Raw genomic sequence first — 10,146 nt, 5'->3', positions numbered from 1 at the left:
GTGTGTGTGTGTGTGTGTGTGTGTGTGTGTGTGTGTGTGTGTGTGATGCGCATTGCCCCTTTAAGTACGCTGACCTCACTCTAAGAACACTGCCTTTTTAGATCAGCAAGTTGAGACAGCAGCTTCTGCCTGCAAGATCCGTCCGTCCTGAGCCCTGTTGTGTCTCCCCCCCGCTCTATGGAAATGGGGTAAGCGGGTGGCAGGAGCAGGGGTGAGGGGGACACCCAGGTATTAGCCCCCCTCTTCTCTCTTTCTCTCCCCCCTCCCCCAGCTAGCAAGAGGCTCCGGGGAGCAGCTCCAAGGCAGAGGGCAGGAGCAGCACATGGCAGTGGGGGGAGGGACAGCTGAACTGCTGGCAATTGATAGCCTGCTGGACAGCTGCCACAGGGAACTTAGGGGCGCGGGGAGCTGATAGGGGAGCTGCTAGAGAGCTGATGGGGGGGCTGTCGGTCCACCCTGGTTCAGTGTTTTCCCCAGGAATTGAAATTAGGGGGGTGTTTGAATTTATGGGGGGGGGGTCAGGGCCGATGAGGGGTGAGACCGTGAGGGTGAAGGTGGGCTGTATGGCACAATAGTAAAAACTGAAAACTGTTTCATGACCATTTTATTCAACTCATGTTTTGAAATCATCACACAAATTAAAGTTGGCTACTCAAGCATTCTGTGAAGCACGACATCTACAACCTTCTTGGTTTCTTGTTATAATTTTGCACAACTCTGTTAATGAACTTCTTGAATGCAACGCGTTCATCTTTGGTGGCTTCTTGTGTGTCCAGTACTTCCATTCCTTCAATTGATATGCTCATTAGTTCATTCACATGATCAGGCAGAAGGCAACTTCTTTCAGAACACAAAATTCTATTCAATGATGAAAAAGAACACTCAACTGTAGTTGTTGTGACTGGGAATAGCAAGAGATGAATTCCTACTTCTTTCATCCCAGGAAACATAGCATAAAGATCAGGTCGAGCCACTAGTGATGATAAAAAAGAAGTTGAAGTCAAATCTTCCTTCATTCGTCGTATGATATTCCACTCTGTGTTCAAATTTTCTATTCTTTCCTGAGCACATGGCAACCCCATTGCTGGTAGTGCCTCACTTCACTCAACTGTCAGTGTTTTATAGGACAGGGATCTGTTAAAGCTACTTAGAGGTTGAGTAGAATCTAGAAGTCGCTGTTGTAGATTTTTAAGAATAAAGTCTGTGTACTTTTTCAGTTGTCTTAAACACTTCTTGTCCTCTTCACTTAAGGATTCAATATAAATGCCTTCATTAGTCAACGTCTGGACTGAAGTCTTTGGGCAGGCCTTCACTACCCGCCGGATCGGCGGGTAGTGATCGATCTACGGGGTCGATTTATCGCATCTAGTGTAGACACGATAAAATCGATCCCCGATCGCGCTCCCCATCGACTCGCCGCCGTCCACACGGCCAGTAAGTTGACCTAAGATACGCCCACTTCAGCTACGCTATTTGTGTAGCTGAAGTTGCGTATCTTAGGTCGACCCCCCCCCCTACTAGTGTAGACCTGGACGTTGCTTCTTCCAGTACTTTTTCAATGGATAGCTCTCTGATTGATCCAAATTTAGCTTCTATTGCTGGACAAAGATCTACTACTGTTGTAGCAGATGCCTGGATGGTATTGTTTAATTACCCAAGTGGTTTCAACAGTAGACTTACAAGAGAGAGAATGGCAATAGTCTTCTCTGAATGTAGTGGCAAAAGTAATCCACCAGCCTCACTACTTAGATCCATCCCATCTTGGTAGATACTTTCCAAAGTCAGTAATATCGGCTGGAGTAATTTTAAGACAACAGCCAAGGATCGCTCATGAGAAAGCCAGAGGGTTTTCCCAGGTTGGACTAATCTGAACTTCAGTCCCAGTGTATCTTCTATATTTTCCAAGATATTCAGTCTTTTTGGACTCTTGCTGAAAAAAGAATATAATGAAGACATTACATTTATAGCTTTTTAAATGTCTTTTGAAGAGTCTGCAGCTTGTACTAGTGCTAGTTGGAGTAGATGGCCTCTGCAGTGTGTATAGGAGAGATTAGGGTTACCCTTTTCTCTGAGCAAAGCTTGTACGTCATCAGGTCTTCCAGAGAAGTTTGCAGCTCCATCAAATGTACAAGCAGCCATCTGCTTGGGGTCCAATTGACAAGCATTTAATTCTTCTAAGATGTGGGTTGTCACAGATGAAGACTATGTGTCTTCTATAACTTGAACATCTAGAAATGCATCTACTGGCCTACCACTGACATCAATATAACGTACACAATGACTTAACACTTGCCCATTTGCATCTGTGCATTCATCAGCCATGTATGCAATTTTTTTGAATGTGGTAAGAGAGGTCTTCACTTTTTCAACTGTTGAGTCTTTCACTGTTGCACCATATGCTTCTAGCCAGTCAGTTGAGTTTCTTGCAGAAAGATAGTGAGCATTTGCTGGTCTTGTTCGGAACCAGTGTTCAACTTCAGGATGAACAAGTGACAGTGCACTTAACAATGGCCTCCAGTTTGTAGTGTGTGGTATCACTTGCTTAAATAGAAAGTATGATGCCACACCCATGTTTGTTCGCATGTCTCTTGAGGTTCCACCCAGCTCACAGTGATTTCACCTGAGCTCTCAGTGGGGGAACCTTGCTGCTAGTGCAGACTGGGCCCTCTCTTCCACTTAGACCTGATTATCAGTGATTTCAGCTGTAGCTGTCACTTAACAAAACAAAAGACTATCTATGGAGCTTAATCAGCTCTGTCTTTAAACAGTGGAGAGGGGCAGGTCAAATAGTACTTGTGACTCAGGCAGACCATCAAGCAAAACACCTGTCGCCACACTCTCTCTTGATGCCCTCAATCAGCACAAGCTAAGTACAGTTCTACTGTCCTTTACTCATACAATAAGAATAACAACATTTAATTCCCTCCACCCCTGCATCCAACCCCAGCCAAAATCTATCATTTGGGCAACACAGCTCTGTTTGCTGGATACCTAGGTAAATTATGTGTGACTATAAATACAATCTGGTCCTGAAGCCTTTCCCCCCAGCTCATCACTAGCTGTCAGGGAAAGCTCATGCTTACAAATCATAATTTGGCCAACATCACCGAAATGAATGCACTGACATCGTCATAACAACAAAAGCTGTATAAGGAAGCTAGTCTATGTTCATACTTTTCAAATCTATTATACTTTTTTAGATACACGTATTTTATCATACACTTTATATGCTTTTAAAGTATGTATTAATGTTTCAATTTCAATTCAAATTTCCAAACAATCACTAAATTGGCAACACTGCATGTAACTAATTCACAAAACTGGGGCAGGAGGAGGGGAAATTCAGAGCGGGTGTAGGGAAATCCCTGCCCTGGTTCCAAGCCCCCACCAGCTAGCTGCAAAGGGCTGCTCTTTCTGCAAGCAGTGGACATAGCAAGCGGCTGCCAAATGACGTTATAAGGGAGCATTGCACAACTTTAAATGAGCATGTTCCCTAATTGATCAGCAACGTAACAACAAAACAATGTTAACCGGGACAACTTTAAGTGAGGAGTTACAAAATACAGTAATTTGCCAAAAGCCTGAGCAACTCTAGAATCTTTGAAGGTATAAGCAACTGATAACTCCTCCCAGTTTTTAAATATATCTATGCAGTGTACAATGTATACACCCTATATTATAAATACCACATTTCCACCAATTCAAGAACTGAAACCTCAAGAAAGAGCCTGAATCTCTATTCTCCAGTGGGAAGTAGAACATTCTTACCAGGATCCCAAATAACAGAGCTGTGAAAAATAAGCTCTAAAATGAAATATTCCTTTTACTTCAGTGGGGCTCTATGTGGGGACACAGGTATACCTTACAATTCATGGCAGATTGGAACCATATTCATTCCAACTGGTTGAAAATTCTTTCTGGACCTCAAAGCTGTGATTACTCTTCCTTACATTAAAACAGATTATAGTGGCACTCCCTTATAATCCTAAAACTGCAATAAAATTAAATAAAATGAAAAAAATCTGCAAAAGCTAACTAGTTCTACCTTTATAACCTAGAAACAAGATAATCTCTGGTCCATTTCAGATGATCTTTTCCCTGACCCACAACTGAAAACCCTTTAATTACCTATGATCAATAAATACAGATTATATGCAAATTTGTCTCACCACAAAATGGAGATTTTATCATTACTATTTATAGTTTGCAGTGCTGCTGCACCTCTTTGGAGGATAAATAGAGGACTTCAGTCTTCCATGCATTCAATCCAGTATATTTACCAAGATAAGGTTACCTGAAAAATGCAAAGGGAAAAATGCAAATGTGAAATGTTATAAACGAGACCATGATTAAAAATGTTTTTCATCATTATGACAATTCCAGAATTAGATAAATTCATGGAGGATAGGTCTATCAATGGCTATTAGCCAACATGGTCAGGGATGCAACCCCATGCTCTGGGTGTCCTAATTTCCAGAAGCTGAGAGTGGACAACAGGGGATGGATCACTCGATAATTGCCCTATTCTGTTCATTTCCTCTGACACTGGCCACTGGGCTAGACAGACCATTGATCTGACTAAGGGCTTGACTACACTTCCGAGTTACAGCGCAATAAAGGAGCCCCGGGCGCCCTAGCTCACTCCCCATCCACACTGGCAAGGCACGTAGAGCGCTCTGTCTGTGCGGCTACAGCGCTGCTGGTACTCTACCTTGGCAAGAGGAATAACGTTTGCTGCGCCTTGGCTACAACGCATGGGCGTCAGTGTGAACGAGGTGTTGGGTTACTGCGCTCTGATCAGCCTTCGGAAACGTCCCATAATCCCCTTAAGTCAAGTGGCCACTCTTGTCATTGTTTTGAATTCCTGTAGGAATGCAGAAATGCCCTTTCAAAGCTCCGTTTCTGACAGCTGGCATGCAAGCCATTAGTGTGGAATTCTGTGTGTGAGAGAGAGAGGCGGGGGGAGGAGGGGTCTGCTGCTGTCTGAACTTACAAGACAGCATGCTGACATGCTCTCAGCCCCCCAAAACCCCACTCTCTCTCCCCCCACATTTACACAACACACTCCCTGTCACACTCCACCCCATACACCCCCCATTTTAAAAGCACGTTGCAGTCACTTGCATGCTGGGATAGCTGCCCATAATGCACCGCTCCCAATTCCGCTGCAAGTGCCACAAATGTGGCCACACCAGTGTGCAAGCAGCTGTCATTGTGGACAGATTGCAGCGCTTCCCTACTGCGCTCTCCGAAGGCTGGTTTAACTCACAGCGCTCTAGCCATGCCCTATGTATGGCTGTTTTTATGTTCATGTTCTGCTAGCTTGAAGCTATCAACACTAGGATTGGGGTAGAAGTCTTTAAATATTGAATTGTATTACAGTAGCATCTTTGAACCCAATCAAGCATCAGGGCCTCATTGTGCTAAATGCTGTACAGACATGTAACAAAGACGACTGTCAGCTCTCTGGAGCAGGAACTATCTACAAGACTGAAAGGACACAACTGGTGATAAAACAAACATAGTTGATTTGGGTGGAGAGGATGAAGTAACAATTAAATGAAGAGAGTTTAGCAGAAATCATAGTTAAGGTTAAGATTTTGTCATGGTTATTTTTAGTAAAAGTCACAGACAGGTCCCAGGCAATAAACACAAATTCATGGAGACCTGTGACCTGTGCATGGGGGTGAGAGAGCTGACCGCTGTGGGGGCTGAAGCCCAAGCCCTTCTGCAGTGGGGTGCCTGACAGCCCAGAGTTCCGCTGCACGAGGAGGGTGGGGGTGACAGCCTGGAGCCCCACCGCTTGGGGGCAGGACTGAAAGATCTAGCCCTGCTGCATGGCTGAAGCTGAAGAAGTCATGAAGGTCCATTAAAGTCACGGAATCTGTGACCTCCATGATGAAATCATATCCTTAGTCATAGTACATCATTTGCCTAACTAATGCCAGATGGAAGTAATTGGTAAGCATTATAGCACAAGTATTTTGTAAAGGAGGAATTTAAAGTGGTTTTCTAGCAGGATGGATAAAAGTTGATTTAAAAAAAATAATTTAATATTTTGTTTAATTTAAATTGGATTTTTACTTAAAATAAATACAGATTTATTTTAAAAATAAACATATTGAAAATTTAATTTGAAACTTTGACAACCTATGTTAAGTCTTAAACTTACTATAACCCATTAAAATCATTTAAATTAAAACAATAATATTAAGCAGTACATATTTGCAGCCAAATATTTTAAAAATGTTATACCACTGAACTGGTGAAAGTCCCTGGCTAAGCACCTCTATCCAGAGTTTAAAGAACAGGAGTACTTGTGGCACCTTAGAGACTAACAAATTTATTTGAGCATAAGCTTTCGTGGGCTACAGCCCACTTCATCGGATGCATGCAGTGGAAAATACAGTAGGAAGATATATACACACAGAGAACACGAAACAATGGGTGTTACCATACACACTATAAGGAGAGTGATCAGTTAAGGTGAGCTATTATCAGCAGGAGAGAAAAAGAACTGTTTGTAGTGGTAATGAAAATGGCCCATTTCCAGCAATTGACAAGAAGATGTGAGGAACTGTAGGGTGGGAAAATAAGCATGGGGAAATAGTTTTACTTTGAGTAATGGCCCATTCTTCCCAGTCTTTATTCAAGCCTAATTTAATGGTGTCCAATTTACAAATTAATTTCAATTCAGCAGTCTCTCTTTGGAGTCTGTTTTTGAAGTTTTTTGTTGTAATAGTGCAACTTTTAGGTCTGTATTCGAGTGGCCAGGGAGATTGAAGTGTTCTCCAACTGGTTTTTGAATGTTATAATTCTTGACATCTGATTTGTGTCCATTTATTCTTTTACGTAGAGACTGTCCGGTTTGGCCAATGTACATGGCAGAAGGGCATTGCTGGCACATGATGGCATATATCATATTGGTAGAGAGACTGCTGAATTGGAATTAATTTGCAAATTGGACACCATTAAATTAGGCTTGAATAAAGACTGGGAGTGGATGAGCCATTACACAAAGTAAAACTATTTCCCCATGCTTATTTCTCCCTCCCCACAGTTCCTCACATCTTCTTGTCAATTGCTGGAAATGGGCCATTTTCATTACCACTACAAACAGTTCTTTTTCTCTCCTGCTGATAATAGCTCACCTTAACTCAGTGGTCCCCAACGCGGTGCCGCGGGTGCCGTGGCGCCCGCCGGGGCATTTATGTGCGCCCGCCTAGTGCCCAGCAGGGGAGAGAAGCCGCGGCCCCACGCCTGCCGGGGACAGAGAACTCCAGGTCTGCAGAGAAGATGCGACCCGGTCCCACGCCTGCCGGGGACAGAGGACTCCGGGGCTGCAGGCTGCGGGCGCTGGTGCTCTCTGTCCCCGGCAGGCGCGGGGCCGCAGCTTCTCTCTGGCTTCTGAAGCTGGAGCGAAGCCGCGGCCCTGCGCCTGCCGGGGACAGAGAACTCCAGGGCTGCGGGCACCGGTGCTCTCTGTCCCCGGCAGGCGCGGGGCCGCGGCTTCTCTACGGCTTCTTGAAGCTGGGGACAGAGAACTCCAGGGCTGCAGAGAAGCTGCGGCCCCGCGCCTGCTGGGCACAGAGAACTCCGGGACTGCATGCGCCGGTGTTCTCTGTCCCTGGCAGGTGCGGGGCCGTGGCTTCTCTCCGTCTCAAAGCCGGAGAGAAGCCGCTGCCCCGCGCCTGCCGGTAACAGAGAACTCCAGGGCTGCGAGCGCCGGTGCTCTCTGTCCCTGGCAGGTGTGGAGCCCGCCTAGTGCCCAGCAGGGGAGAGAAGCCAGGGCCCCATGCCTGCTGGGGACAGAGTGTTGCAGGCGCTGGTGTTCTCTGTCCTCGCGGCTTTTCTCAGGCTTCTCTCTGCACTGCCCAGAACTGCCGCCAAAACAAAACAAAAAAGCGCTCCGCCTCTGCAGAATGGACCAAATGTTTATATTTATTTTGTAAAAACTCCTTAATTTTTCTTACAGGTAGATAAAAAAGAGCAAATTCACATGGTAAGGTGAAAGAGTTATTGCCGAATAATTTAATTAATACCTTTTACATGTAAAATTACCTTTTTAATCTTATGGATTCATATATTATGTAATATTAAATATGATGTTTTTCGTATTAATGAATGTACAAATACAAAATAAGCCTTGAAAAATTGTTGGCGCCCGCCACACTCTTCTAAAAACATGAAAGTGCTACTGGCCACAAAAAGGTTGGGGATCACTGCCTTAACTGATCACTCTCCTTATAGTGTGTATGGTAACACCCATTGTTTCAAGTTCTCTGTGTGTATATATCTTCCTACTGTATTTTCCACTGCATGCATCCAATGAAGTGGGCTGTAGCCCACGAAAGCTTATGCTCAAATAAATTTGTTAGTCTCTAAAGTGCCACAAGTACTCCTGTTCTTTTTGCTGATACAGACTAACACAGCTGCTACTCTGTATCCAGAGTTTGTTTAAGTGCTAAGCCAGCTTTTATGCAGTGTTGTCATAGCTCTGTTTGGCCCAGGATATTAGAGAGACAAGGTGGGTGAATGAAGTAATATCTTTTATTGGAGAAACTTCTGTTCATGAGAGAGAAAAGCTTTTGAGCTTTCATGGAGCTCTTTTTCAGGTCTGAGAAAAGTACTCTGAGTGCCACAGCTAAATACAAGATGGAACAGATTGTTTAGCATAAATAGTTAACACATATTTCAATGGACTATTCAAGGTGAAATGGCCTGGTAACTCCTCTCCAATCATGGGGTTGGGGGGAGGAAACGGGACAAAAGACCTAAACTTCCTCACAGATTTCGACCACAACTTCAAGAACTACCACCTATGGGTGGTGCGTAGCATAGGCTGGGGAAGGCTGCGCCTCCCCAAACAGCCCCCTGCAGCCACCCACGTTCTACCCCAAGGCCCCCTCCTGCTTGCCGCTAGTTGCCCCAGCTCCTCTTCCGGGAAGCCTGCTGGGTGGGGCTGGGGGTAGGGCAGCGGGCATGTGGCTGGGATTTGGGGTGACTGGGACTTGGGGTGGCCGGGACTGCGCTGCCTGGCGTTCTGGGGCTGAGGGCTGCGTGCCACCCACTCCAGAGTTGAGGGGGAGGGTCTGTGCACCGCCCACCTGGTGCTCCAGGGCTGGAAGGTGGGGCGCACTGCCCGCTCGTGCTGGAGGCGCTTGGACAGCCCGGGGCTGGCGGCTGCGGGGGTGGGGGCCCTCTGGGCTTCAGCGGGGAAAGGAGGCAGGAGGGGCGGGGCCTCAAGTGGAAGGGGCGGGACGGGGCTAGCCTCCCACACCCGTGATTCACCCACCGCCCATGCGACCACCCATCCATTAAAGTCTCTCTGGAATTCTCCAACACTAGCATCAATTTCTTTGATGCCAGGATCAGCTTCAACAAAGGACTCCTATAGCAGACAGCTATATACACAAGAAACCTACAGATTACCACACCTACCTTCATAGATCCAGCAACCACCCCAAGCACACCAAGAAATCTGTTATCTACAGTCAGACACTCAGATACCACAGAATATACTCTGAGAAGAAAATCCTGGGTGCACACCTTAACAAGAACACTCCACCAGAGAAGTAGATCACATCATAGAGCGGGACACCCAAATACCCCAAAAGAACCTACTTCAAATATGAAAATAACCCCTCTATGAGAGCATACCAGTAGTCACCTTCCACTGCACATTGGAATCCATATGGGGTATCATTAAACAATTACAGACCATTCTTGATGGGGACCACATCCTGAAAGAAATCTTTCCTCAACCCACTCTTCTGACCTTCAAATAACCCCCCAACCTCTCCAAGCTCATCATCAGAAGCAAGCTCCCCACAGACCAGGACACACCAACTCAAAGCGTCACCAGACCCTGCCAGAACAATAGATGCAAAACCTGCAGACATATCTCCACTGCTACAATGATCAACACCTACAACACAGCTTTCAAGATCCATGGGTCCTACACATGCCTATCACAACATGTAGTATACCTCAACCAGTGCACTATATGCCCCAATAGCAATTATTGTAACAAAACAATTGTTCTATATCCAGAAGTGAAAGTAAGCTGGTACAGGTCAGTACAGCGTACTGGTAAGAAAGTGGCCGTCGGTACGGACCAGTACATAGCCGATGTTAAAGCACTGC

At 45.5% G+C, this 10,146-nt stretch overlaps 1 protein-coding gene across 1 annotated transcript in view; it reads right to left on the bottom strand.

Annotated features, from left to right (window-relative positions):
- Positions 1 to 10,146, bottom strand: part of KRIT1 (KRIT1 ankyrin repeat containing) — a 52,810-nt gene that overhangs the window by 38,642 nt on the left and 4,022 nt on the right. The window contains exon 2 of the mRNA XM_024219029.3: positions 4,170 to 4,294. The gene's annotated coding sequence lies outside the window, so the exon portion shown is untranslated. The remainder of the gene's footprint in view (positions 1 to 4,169; positions 4,295 to 10,146) is intronic.

This window comes from Terrapene carolina, unplaced genomic scaffold (genome assembly GCF_002925995.2).
Source record: "Terrapene carolina triunguis isolate 2854851 unplaced genomic scaffold, T_m_triunguis-2.0 Scaffold84, whole genome shotgun sequence".
Lineage (NCBI taxonomy): Eukaryota > Metazoa > Chordata > Testudines > Emydidae > Terrapene > Terrapene triunguis.
This window is presented reverse-complemented; position numbering and strand designations above follow the sequence as displayed.